This window comes from Buteo buteo, chromosome 9, assembly GCF_964188355.1.
Source record: "Buteo buteo chromosome 9, bButBut1.hap1.1, whole genome shotgun sequence".
NCBI classification, from domain to species: domain Eukaryota; kingdom Metazoa; phylum Chordata; class Aves; order Accipitriformes; family Accipitridae; genus Buteo; species Buteo buteo.
This window is the reverse complement of record NC_134179.1, coordinates 31522342-31534758: the sequence shown is the minus strand read 5'-3', so window position 1 is coordinate 31534758 and position 12417 is coordinate 31522342. Positions and strand designations below refer to the sequence as shown.

The 12417-nt window shown below is 44.4% G+C and overlaps 1 protein-coding gene across 1 annotated transcript in view; it reads right to left on the bottom strand.

Moving 5' to 3' along the window:
- RGS17 (regulator of G protein signaling 17) overlaps positions 1-11955 on the bottom strand; it is a 72603-nt gene extending 60648 nt beyond the window's left edge. Inside the window, exon 1 of the mRNA XM_075036811.1 lies at positions 11942-11955. The gene's annotated coding sequence lies outside the window, so the exon portion shown is untranslated. The remainder of the gene's footprint in view (positions 1-11941) is intronic.
- Between the last annotated feature and the right edge of the window lie 462 nt (positions 11956-12417).

Here is a 12417-nt window from a genome sequence, read left to right as displayed (position 1 = left end):
GATGTGAGTGCAAAACCCTCATAAAGCAGCATGATCTGTTTCCGTTTGAGTCTTCAAGTGGGTCAACAATACCGAGTTCATAACAGAACTGAACTCTAAGAATAATCATCAGCCAATCCATCCTAGTGGCCCAGATTCTTCATTTCCTTGACAAACGTTTAATTTTCTCTTATGATCTGACTTTTCTTTTGAAGGTAACTCATGCAGCAACAAATCAAAGCGATGACATTTTTGTTTGTCCTGTGCAATCTCATGTAGGTGAACCAAAGCATTTGCATCACACAGTTGTTATTGCTGGAACCCTGCTCTTCTAGACTATTATCTAAGTGTCTACATTAATATTTTGTTTATTTACCTAGTCCTACAAGATGCCAAGATTGAGAAGCACTTATAAGTAACTTACAGAAGTTTCCTGAAAAGGCCATTTTGTCTGAGAGGAGAAATTATACTGATACTGAAGCTTTCTTGTATCCAGATCAACATGGAAATGTATTTTGGTGATAGAGAAAAAAAAAAAGACACTTTTAGTGCCCTCTCCCCCCCCCCCAAGTTTATGTAGGTGAGTCTTTACTTACACACATGATCTCATGTGTTTTGCTGCCACTATTCACAGCAAGGATCGCACTGCGTCACAGCACTGAAACTCAAGCAGCACACTTTAAGATTTCTTTAGGTGGCAGCTGCACCTTGAATACTTCTTAGCAAGGGATGCCTTTATGTAAATGGGATTGAGAGGATGCTCATGGAGTAGTCATGCAGCCTACTGCATTCCTACTCCAGGGAGCTCCACAGGTGAAGTTATGATGGGAAAGGGCTGGAGGAGGCGTTCTGTGGTTGGAAGGAGTGCTGCTGCCATGGCATTTGAGCCCCCTTCTTCACAAGGTACGAAGATTTTGCATTCTGAGGGTTCCCTCCATCTTCTGACATCTGCTTGATCTAAAGAGCATTACTGGGACAAATATTTAAATGGGAGGGAGATGAGTGTGTCAGGTGGGAAAATGGAAGGGAGGGAGACCAATTTAATACAGATGATTGCACAAGAACAAATGGGGAATAAGCTGTCTTTGAATGCATGTGGCCGGAAATGAGAAAAAGGTTTTCAACAGGAGCTCTGGAACAGCCTTTGAGTAAGAATAGATGTAAAAAAAAAAAAAAAAAATTCTAGCTTTTAATATTAACTTGATCCAGAAAAGGAAGGAAAGGTAAGAACGGGCTGCTGGAAAAAGCCAGAGATTGGGATGCAATTAGCCAGGGTGTTCCCTCCAGCCTATGTTCTTATTTTCCAATGTTCCTAAAACTACTACTAAGCCACCTGCTGGAATTGGCCATACTAATGAAAAGCAGGCTAATCCAGACTGCTGCTGAGCACACGCTGCCAGCCTGGTTCGATAGCAGTTGAGCTGCTTGGCACTGTGGTGGATACACTCTGTACCTTAGAGGATAGGGCTGTAGCACAATTTAAAACAGTCTCTCACCTACAGAGCTCAGGAAAAAAAAAAAAAAAAAAAGTCTGCTATATGAATAGTACCCAACTTGGGTTTAAAACATAAAATCGTGGTTTTAGGTGATGCCAGCTAGTACCTCACAGCACAGGGTGCAGTGGCATTCAGTCCCCTTGCTGTGTATGATCTCACTGTCCAGCAGAACAGCTTCTACTTAACAGAGCCTAAATAGAGCCTTGCAATCACATTTGAAATATGACTGATGGCTAGCATTGCTTGTAAGAACAGTTTCTGCTACAGAAGTGCATTCAAGTTAATGGAAAAATGCCTTACACATTAATAGCAATTCAATTATTTGGAGTCTTAAAACCCCCATGAACCTTAAAACAACTGAATCCCATCTATAGCTGGGTCTGTAATAAATTAGGCTTTCAGACAAATTTAGTCTTCTTACATTTAAGTTCTTTTAGACCCTATTTACTTGAATTCAAAGAGATCTTTCCCCCCCATCTTTACAGGGACATATAATAACTTACTTCTTTTCATTAAGAAATAAACTACTTTGCATTTACCTGGGCCATCAGCATACTTCAGGGAAAATTTACTAGAGGACTTGATTGGTGGTAACTTATGCCACAGCCCATGGATGTGTTCTCTCTCTGTGGTAAGCAGAAGGCAATTAATTCAAAGTATCTTAGGCTAAATTACAAAGAAATATATATAAGCACATATAAAGTATACGCTGATATAGACCGATTAAAGCATCTCACCTAGACCAAGCTCTGATCAAGCCCAAGAATGCAGTGTTGTTAAAATTCAGAGTAATCTGTGGTTAGAAAAGGTATGCTGCATTCATTACTAGAATTAGGCATGAGTTGACTACTGAAGTCCACTCTCTGTTATTACCTGTAAAAACATTTTCTCCTGTGTATTACAACTGTGACCTCACAGGATCTTTTATGCATAGAATTTTTTATACTTAATTTTGTAAAGCTAGGGCAGGTGTTATTTGACTAGTTTTACTGTATTTTTACTGTGTACTCATTTTATGAGAATGACAGATCTACAGGTAATGGTTTAATGGATCACAAAAATCCCAGACTGTTTTAAAGAACTGATGAGCTGAATGTCAGGAGATATATGCAGAAGGTATCATGCTACCTGCTATATGCTTCCATGTTCTCTTCTGATTTTTCAAATGTAGGGCTACATTGCTCAACCATCCAAAGTCTTCATGGTTTTGAAGTCTTTTGCTTACTGAGGATTTTTTTTCTAACATGGCCATAACTAATACTTTTCATATTGATATTCAGGTTACATATTCAAGGGAACAGTGTAATTATATTGTATGGATTTTGCTCTGGTCATCGTCAGAATGCCTAAGAATATTTGATCAGAAAGACCAACTTCTGATTCAACTGCAAATTCCCATTTTTGTCCTGGAGATTTTCTAGATATGGAGATTTTCTGGAGCTTAAGCTCTCTCTGATGTTTTATATATGAGCATTACTTTGGTAAAAGGGAAGCTGTCAAGTGAAGTGGTAGACAAGACTCTTAATGTTAAATTTTGACCCTTGAAATCAACAAGAATTTTGCCCCTTATATTTAATTTCTGCATCTGCCACTATTTTACTGTGTGATCCTGTAATCGCTTAATTGATATATATATATATATATATGTATTTCTTTTCTGTGAAATAGCAGTGCTGTTGTCCCAGTATGCAGAGGTGATGTGGTGGTTTGAAAACTGAGCTCGTAGAAAAGATGGCATGATGGGACAATTATCTTAAAACACTTACTAGGTCTAAATCCCAGAAGTCTGGAAAGACAGTAAGAACCTTTTCATAATGTGTTCTGCATTTGTTCTGAGTGCTTACTAAACTGTCTAGATTCTCAAGATAATAATAATAGGAAGGATAGTCCCCTCCTCTCTTACTGTTTTGAATTTTCTTAAAAGTTCCTGAAATGCCACCTGCTTTTACACATTGTATGAAACCAGGTCACAGTATTTGTCACAGCATTATATGCCTGACCAAGAAAATTGCTCACTAGAAGTAAAGTCACACAAGGTATATAATTTTCCTATTATATCATGCACATACAGATATGAGCCACTCCCCCTTCCTAAACTTTACACCTCCTTGCTGAATATGCTTGAACAATTCTCCCTCCTGTGATGTATGAAAGAAATTAATATTGAACATAAATCATATGAACCTCATCCCACAGATTTGATAGAATATTAATAGTAATAAACACATGAAGGACTTGAATTAACTCAGTATAATTAAAGCCATTCAATATGAGTTATGCTAAATACAGATTTTTAAAACTATATATATTTGAGATTGGTATGAGATGGTTAGTATTTTATATAAGATTAGCAATTTGATGGCTAAAGTTGATGGCTATATTGTCAATATAAATATGTTGACTTCTGTTAGTACACACAACATTGTGATTGTAGAATAAACATGATAAAAATCAACATGATAAACATTAAATGTGTTAAAACCTGATAAATCTCGGTCTAAAATTAAAAATGGGGAATAATTATTAAGCAGGTGTGTTTCTAACTGGATCCTTCAAGAATATGTTCTTTTATATGACTCGACCACCTTCCCCTCTATTGTGAACGAAACAGAAGGAACCATAAAAATCGTTAATGCTATTGTTTGTAGGAGGCAAATATCAAGGGAACAATATAAGCCAACATGGACAAATCACTGACTTAAGGTGATCTGGATCCATTGGTAAGTAAATCACAGCAAACATGGATTTACTTTGGCTGAATCTAATATCATATGCCTAAGAAGAAAGGATGCAGGCCAAAGTCAGAGGCTAGAGGCTATATCCTGAAGAAATGTGATGTGTCTGTACTGGAAAGCTAAGCAATTCCAGGGCTTGTTCTCTGGCTCTGAGGCCAAATGGCCAATTTAGTTATATTTGTATAATTATGACTGACCTGCCCTGGATAACAGGACAGCCTCATGCAAGCTTTTTATTGGGAATGGTCCCTGGGCTGTGGTAACTTTCCAGCCAGGTCTGGGACCGTTCTAACGATTTAATGCATAGACGATCAAGTTCTGGTGCACAAGCTCAGGCTTTTGTTATTTTACAGAGACATAACCTGGGACTCTAACAAGAACTGAGAGTCGTGGCAAGTAAACGAAGTGCTCAGTGCAATCCTGCACCCAAAAGAGCTGTGCTGCCTCAGCTACATAATGCTGAAATCTTAGACAGCCATGTGAAAGCCATGTGAATACTTCTGTATTTTTTACTGACTGCTTTTGAAACAACAGTTGTGATGTCCTTAGATGAAGAGGGTTATTGATCAATTGAAACAAGTTTAAGAAGAGCTAAGACAACGGTTGAAGGAGTATGGAACATATTTCATGGTAAATGCCCTCAGAAGCCATTTAGCTTAAAAATAGAAAAATTTCAGGAGTGGATTTTTCAGTTTCTGAGTAGCCTATAACTGCAGGATACAAGATGACATACAGATAGTAGAGGTAAAATAAGGTCATTTTCTTGCACAGGGCTCAGTGCCGCTTTAACTAAATTTTTTGAATGTCCAACCTTTGTCAGATATCTCTACCCTACGTTGCAATTCGCAGTGCAGACATAGGCTTTGAGACAGATACTTGATACAGGATGGTCCTTCTGCAGAGAGAGCTCAGGACAATTCCAGTACACAGTCCGATTTCTGTATAGTGAAGCACTGTATACTGCATCACTGACCAATGCCCAGTCCTACATGACCTATCAGCTCCAAGCTGCCGCTTTCATAACTTCATCGTTTATGAAGTTGCTGCATTCACTGGGCAGAGGTATTCCCTCTAGCCTTTTCAAGATCCTCGCCACACAAGTACTTCATATTTTTGTGGTAGCTCTATGACTTGATTTTACCTATCAAATAATCAGACATAGAATTTGAAAACATCCTTGTCTATTCTGGTCAGCACGATGCTTACCATACAGCTGAGACTCTATTATTATCGTCTGGGTTTTTTACATTGTGAGAGTCAATAAGTGTTTATAAGAATATTTGGACACATATAATATATATATTAGTGAAAAAATGCTATGAATTAAGACTCTAGTTACCAGATTACCAGATATATCAAGCTGTATCAGTTAGATTATCAGACCATTATATGACAACTGCATTGCAACAAACTAGTTTAGAGTTAAGCATCAAAAGAATTTGTGAATATATTTTTAAACCATTATATCTGAAAGATAAAAAATAACTTCTGCATCTCACTCCTCTCTTCCCGAACCCATCTTGAAAGCTATGAAGTATCTGATTAATATTTTAGGACTTTGTAATTTCTGAAGATGAGACTTGGAAATAAAAGTACCTTTTGGACACTGAGTAATTAGGACTACACTTCCCACCTACATTCATTAAAACAGGGCTACTTGTGAAGCCCTTGCACAGGAAGTTATTACTCACTGCTCTTGATTTTCATATGATGCAAATCACTTGAGAAAGCAGCATCTACACCACCCAAAGGTCTGGTGCAATGTGAATATCAGAGGGCGCATGCTGCCTGCAGTGCTGTCATAATAAGGTGGATTGGATAAGAAATTCCTTCAGAAGGTTGCTCTCATTACATAAACGATAAGCAGTAACAATGGTATTAAAAATTTACTATACATTTCCCTCTGATTTAGGCTTTTAGGAGATCAGTGTGTATATGGTGATACCAGCCGGCCAGGGGTACTGTGGAAAACGCGAGAACTTGGTGCAGCTCCTCGCAGCGGCGGTGACATGCCCAGGACACATTGCCTCTTGGGGTGCCCAGTGTTTTGAGCTCTCTCGTGTAAAAGCTGTCTGAACTACAGCAGGCATGAAGGTGCTGTGCTAGGGATACCATGACAGCCTTCATCCATGATCCCTGTGCTTTAATTGCCTTATCTCATAGGATTATTGCACCGTAATTGACATGAGTTGCTGATAAATGAAGACATCGTTAGAGCACACCACAGCACAGCAAAACACAACACAGCAAAGCATAACACAGCAAACCAGCCCAAGCCATAGTCAGCCTTCCTAAAACAGAGTAAGATCAAGTCTTGCTTGGACTTGCACTGAAGTAAAATTACAGAACAAGGTGGCATAATCAATTGTCTTTTACAGCGGGGAGCCATGACACAGTGGCAGTCTCCCTTTAAGGCAGCATTACTCTGGCACACTCTCTGCTAGCCTGTATGTACAGAGTTAGGGCTAACTTAACTGGAGTGGTCCAGCTTGAGATCTCTCTCATATTTCAGCAAGCACAGAGCTGGCGTCACTGGAGAGAGCAGCCAAGCTGCTTTAAACGAAGCTGCTTTGGTAGCAGAAGCTGCATAGCTGTGTTAATGCATCGCTCACTAATTTACTCTCTTTCTCACTGAAGAAACTAGGTTAGATATATGGTATTTTTGCATGGAGAAAGATTATGCAGTGCAGATGCAGTATTTAAGATGTCTGAGCGCCTTTAAGTAATATGTAATGCTTGGCTTCGGGATTTAAGATTTTATTAACCTTTTATTTCTATTCCACCTCCCTACCTGTAATTCCCCACAGACATTCTGTTTAGACATTTACTGATCTCTAGGAACTTACTGCCATTTTCTTACAAAGTAAATAACATGAAAATTTCGACTGTATGAAAGGTAAGAAGCATTTCATTCATATTTTATAAACAAGGAACTTAAAGACAAAGCTATCACTCAAAACTCACAGGAAGATATGACAGAATCAATCTTAATTTGATTGCATTACTTTTATTCTTTTTTTTTGTTTGTTTGTTTGTTTTTTAAATTTAAGCCCAGATTCATTAATATACCAGAACAGCACAAACGATTCAAAGCACACCCATCATTTAAATTAGTTTATATCTATTTTGCATCACTGGAGCAGTGCAAAGCAGATAAAGCACGCTAGGGAATCAAGCCCCTGCATTGCTTTGGAGGACCCGCGTTTAGCCGAGGCCCAGGTTACATGGTGGCTGGGCCGGAGGAGCAGTGCAGACCCTGAGTTCATTTGTTTGTGCGCTTTAAGCGTTCCCCGAAGTTCCTGCCACAGTCACACTGCATGGCTGCTTCCTTTGTGCACATTAGAGACAGCAGCAGCGCCAAGGGAAACCTTTCGAGAGCAGACACCCGACTTGGGGTCGAGACACAACATCTTTGCAGAAAAGATCTCTCTGAATCAGTTAACTTGCCGGAGGATCGGAGACATGCATGGAGCTCCCAATCTCAGACCCGCCGTAGCCAAGACCCGCAGAGGGGCCAAGCCGAAGGGCTGAGCTCCTTCGGAGGGTGCGGTAGCCCCCAGGAGTCAGCAGCAAAGCTACTCACACAAGCTTACTTACAGCCTGTACAGTTATAGCCGTTAGCTATAACCACGACTAGATAAACTTAATTACAACTTAATCTATTCATTTGTTTTTATACCCTGTGCACAAGCTTTTAATTAATTAACAGTATGGAAAGTTTGATTGCATTATTTTATTATTAAGACTACTTAGGACAAAGAATAGGCCAACAAAAATGCTGTATTTCTTGAAGGATTTAGTTTTTAACTAATTTTTACTCAAGCCAATTAGCACATGAATTTTATGTTCTTAGAAAACTCATTCTGTATTCACAGAATAAGCACTATGAGTATGGTGAAGATATATTTTTGATTAAAAAAGCTGAAGCTGAGACCTTGGTAGACAAGCAAAATAAATCCCTGCCTGACATATTGGAGACACGATCAGGAGGGAGCTAATGGAGCTGTGATGAACATCTCTGTAAGAGCTAATACTGTTTCACTTAGTACACTTCTAGCGTATTCATAAGAATCTCCAAGTGTTTCGTACTTAAGGGCAGGCGTGTGAAGCATACAAGTAAGAAAGTGCTATTTAAAAGATACTAGGGTTGCAAAATTTATTCAAGCTAATGTATTTTCTATGAAGGAAAGTTTATATACTATATATATATATGTTTTGCCACATATATATACACATATATGCCACTTATAAGTGGAAAATCATTCTCACATTTAGTTTGAGACTGGCTTGAGTCTGAGACTGGCTAACATCCCTTCTATCCTGTCTTCGTAATGATGCCACTCAGTCTCTTCTTCTTTTAGTCCTTTGGGAGACGAGGATTACTGCATCTGAGGTTCCCAGTATTTTATTTTTTGTGAAGGATTTCACAACTCACGTGGGTTTCTACCATTTTCCACTTGTCCACATTCTGCCGTGGATTGTGTTGCTCCAAGTTGTGCCTGCTGCTGAATTCAAACTTTGGGGTCTGTGGGTCCGGGTTGTACTTTTGTAGTTCTCTGGTCTCTTACTCCTCCATTATTCTTGTGAGGAAATCAAAATGGGGCTACCGGTGAGATGAGGGAAACTTTCTGTGATGCTGGTCTGATCAATACTAGCGCTCCTCAAGCATGATTCAAACTTGGGAGTAGTCTTGGGGAGAAAAACTGGTGTCACAGCTCCTTCCAGATCAGTCAGATTTTATGGGACATTTAAACTTTACTTTTGAAACTATGCATGTTGTTCAGTATGCACATCCTTATAATGAACGTTACACAGAACAACTGGAAGTGATGCTAATTCAAATGTACAGAGTTCATAGATATATGTCCCTCGACATACAACTTGCATTTTGTATTTAGTATACTTCTTAAAAGTGAAGAATTGCAGTTTGAGAATAAAACATTTCATCTTGTTTTCAGGGTAGGTAGAAAACTGTATTAGGATAGGGCATTTTTCACCAAGCTGTCAGTCAGATTTCGATTCAAATCAATAGTGCAGGGAGTTAATTTTCAGCAAACAGCTTTTCAGCAGCCTTCTTGAAATGAGTTCATGGGTTCAGGGCAATTCTTTGTGCACAAGTGTCCATGTTGCATAACAAGAAAAAGAATGACTATTCTTATCTGTAGATTTCAACATAAAGACCGAGGGCTGAATAGGGCTTTACACCTCTAGGCAGACCTCTCAACTCAGCGATAGATAAAATGAAGGGACTTGAACTGCCAGCGCTGTATCTGCTCTGGTGTGAGAGGACACTCCTAGCACCTCGTACAGACACAGCGTGTGCTCCTTGTCACATACGAAAGCTAAGGAGCACCGAATGAAATTATCAGGCAGCAGGTTCACAGCAAACAAAAGGAAGCACTTCTTCACACAAATCGTAATTAAATTGTGGCGCTCATTGCCACAGAATGTGGTGGAGACTAAAGTATTCACGTATTAAAAAAAGGGAGTAGAGAAATTCAAGGGCGTATTAAATATGATGGTCTGGGAGCAAACTCCAGTTTAAGAAATCCCTGTACTACGGTTTGCTGGAACTTGAAAGGATATACCAGGAAAAGATCGCTGTATACCAATCCTGCTTCTTACATTTTTCTCCCTTCAGCATCTGCTAATGACTACAGTCAGAGCCAGGATACTGGACTAGATGTTCAACTCACTGTAGCAATTTTTTTGATCGTGTGCTTTTAATCAGATTATGTTCTTATTTTGGCTACTTAAAAAGATCTAAGACCCCGATGGAGAAAGGCGTCTTTAAACGTCTAATGCTCACGTATTTTAGGGAGGTAAGTACTGGTGTGTATCACAGCCTTTGCGCCTTAGGCCGTAAACTTACTGGGGTGGGGCACATACACCTTTTATTAGGACTTTGCTTATTCTGAGTATGAACTCAAATAAAAATATGTATTTGGTAACTGTGATAATGGTGTGTAACACTGTTTCTCCATAAAGGTTAAATAATTTGTTTGCCCAAATGGCTGGTGCCATGGGAAAAATCCCTAGTGATTTACGTAAGGGTGATGACACTAGCATCCACTGATGTGAAAAAGAATTAACTTCCTTTATAGAACTCCCCGCATTCGCAAGGCATGAATATTACATTCGTAGAAAGCTATTTATCACCTGTTACCCATAACAGTATTGCCAGACGATGTATAACTTCCTTACATTTACCTATCAGGGTATTTGAGATTTCATCCATTTTGCAAAAGCATCTGGCTGCAAACCTATGACACACGTTGGTGAAAATCCAGACACTGAAATGAAGAAACCAAATACCAAAAAACCCCCGAATTTTAGCCCTGCCAGTTCGAAGCCTGCCAGCGCGGGTGAGGTTTCCTCCTCAATCAACAAGACGCGGTGGCTATAAATTGTGCCATGCAGGGCTGACAGCCGCGCAAGCGAGGCGACCTCGGCTTTCTCAACCGCGGGCGGTTTCATCCCGAGGCGAGGCAGGGAACCGCAGGAGCGGCACACCGCGGGGCTCGGCGGCTGGGCAGCGCTACAGCATCCCCCGCAGCACCGGGAAGCGGCGGCGGCCGGTGTTTCCCCGGGCGCAGGGAAGCCCCGTGCCGGCGCCGCGCTCTCCCGCACGGCTCCGCACCGGGGCCGGGGCGGGGGCCGGGAGCAGCCCCTGCCCCGCCGGCCGCGCCCGGCCACCTGCTCCGCCCGCCGCCCCCGCCCGCATCCCGCCGACATTTCCAGGGGAGGGGCGGGACGGAGGCCGGGGCAGAGGGATGGCGGTGCCGCAGGGTACGGCGGGCGGGGGAGCCTGGGTGCCGCCCGGGGGCCGCGGAGGGCGGTGCGGCCGGTGGCCCCGGCAGCGGGGTGGGGGCGGCCCCCGGCCCCCGGCCCCTGGCCCCGGTAGGGGCGGCCGAGAACGGGGGCCGGGGGGAGGGAGGGTTAGGAAAGCAACTCTCGATCTTAGAGCAGCGACTCGTTCGCTCGCCCTCACCTTCCGCCGGCTCCGCGGATTAAAATAATCGTAACAATAATTACAACACCTCGCCCCCCCCCCCCCAGCCGAGCGGACCCGCGTTACAGGGAGGGGAAGGTCAAGAGGAAAGGCAGGAGCGCTGCCTTACCCGCGGGCTGTCACACCGCCAGCCCGTGCCCCCGGCTTCCCCGGGGGCGGCCGCTCCCTCCCCCTCCCCGGGCCGGGCAGCATCTCCCGGCGCGGCGGATGCCCGGCGGCATCGCCCGGCGGGGCCCCGGCACCCCAGACACAAACCGGGCCGGGGGGGGACGGGGAAAGGGGGCGGCGGGGGAGGGCGCGGGCAGAGCCCGGCGGCCCCTCTCCCCACCCCTTTGTGCATCGCGGGCAGGGAGACACACGCACGGAGACACACGCACACACGGAGACACACGCACGGAGACACACGCACACGGAGACACACGCACACACACGCACCCCCCACCCTGCAGCCCCGGCGCCGCAGCCGCCCGTTGTTACACGCGCACACACACACTGACACACACAGCCGGTCCCCCCGGCAAATGCATTTTCCGTTGCACTCCACCGCCCTTCATCCATCCTCCCTCTCGTCTCCCTCCCTCCTCTTCCTCCCCCCCCCCTTTGGTTGGTGTTTTTTTGGTGTGTCCGTCCCCCCCCCCCCGTGCATCAGTATAAAGCAGACATTTTGATGCCGCTGAAGCCGGTTCAGGCTGAACTCAAAAGCGGAGCGCCTTACCCACCCCCGCCCGGCTGCGTGCAGTTGGCGCTGAGCGATCCCGGGAAGGGCTGGTGCGGCTCGTCCCTAGCGGAGCGGCTCTGCTGCCATCCGCCCAACTTCAGCACCTCAGCCGGCAGGGAGAGGGAGACGGCGGGCGGGCAGCTGGCAGGAGGAGAGGCAGGGAGGCAGGCAGGCAGGGAGGAGGGCGGTGGAGAGGGAGGGAGGGTGCGAGGAGCGGCGCGGAGGCTCCGCACATGCGCTCTGCCACCGGCGGCGGAGCCCGGCGGCAGCGGGAGTTTCCCCGCTCGGCCCCGGCGGGTGAGTCAGGGCCCGCCCCGCCCCGGCCCGGGCTCCGCCGCTGCTCCCGGGGAGGCTGCTCGGGCGGTGCGGCGGGCCGGGGGGGGTCCCGGGGGGGTGTGAGAGCGGCGGGGGGCCGGGGCCGAGGGCGGCGGTCCGCCCCGCGGCGGGCGGCGGAGCGGCGGCATCCGAGGCTCTGGG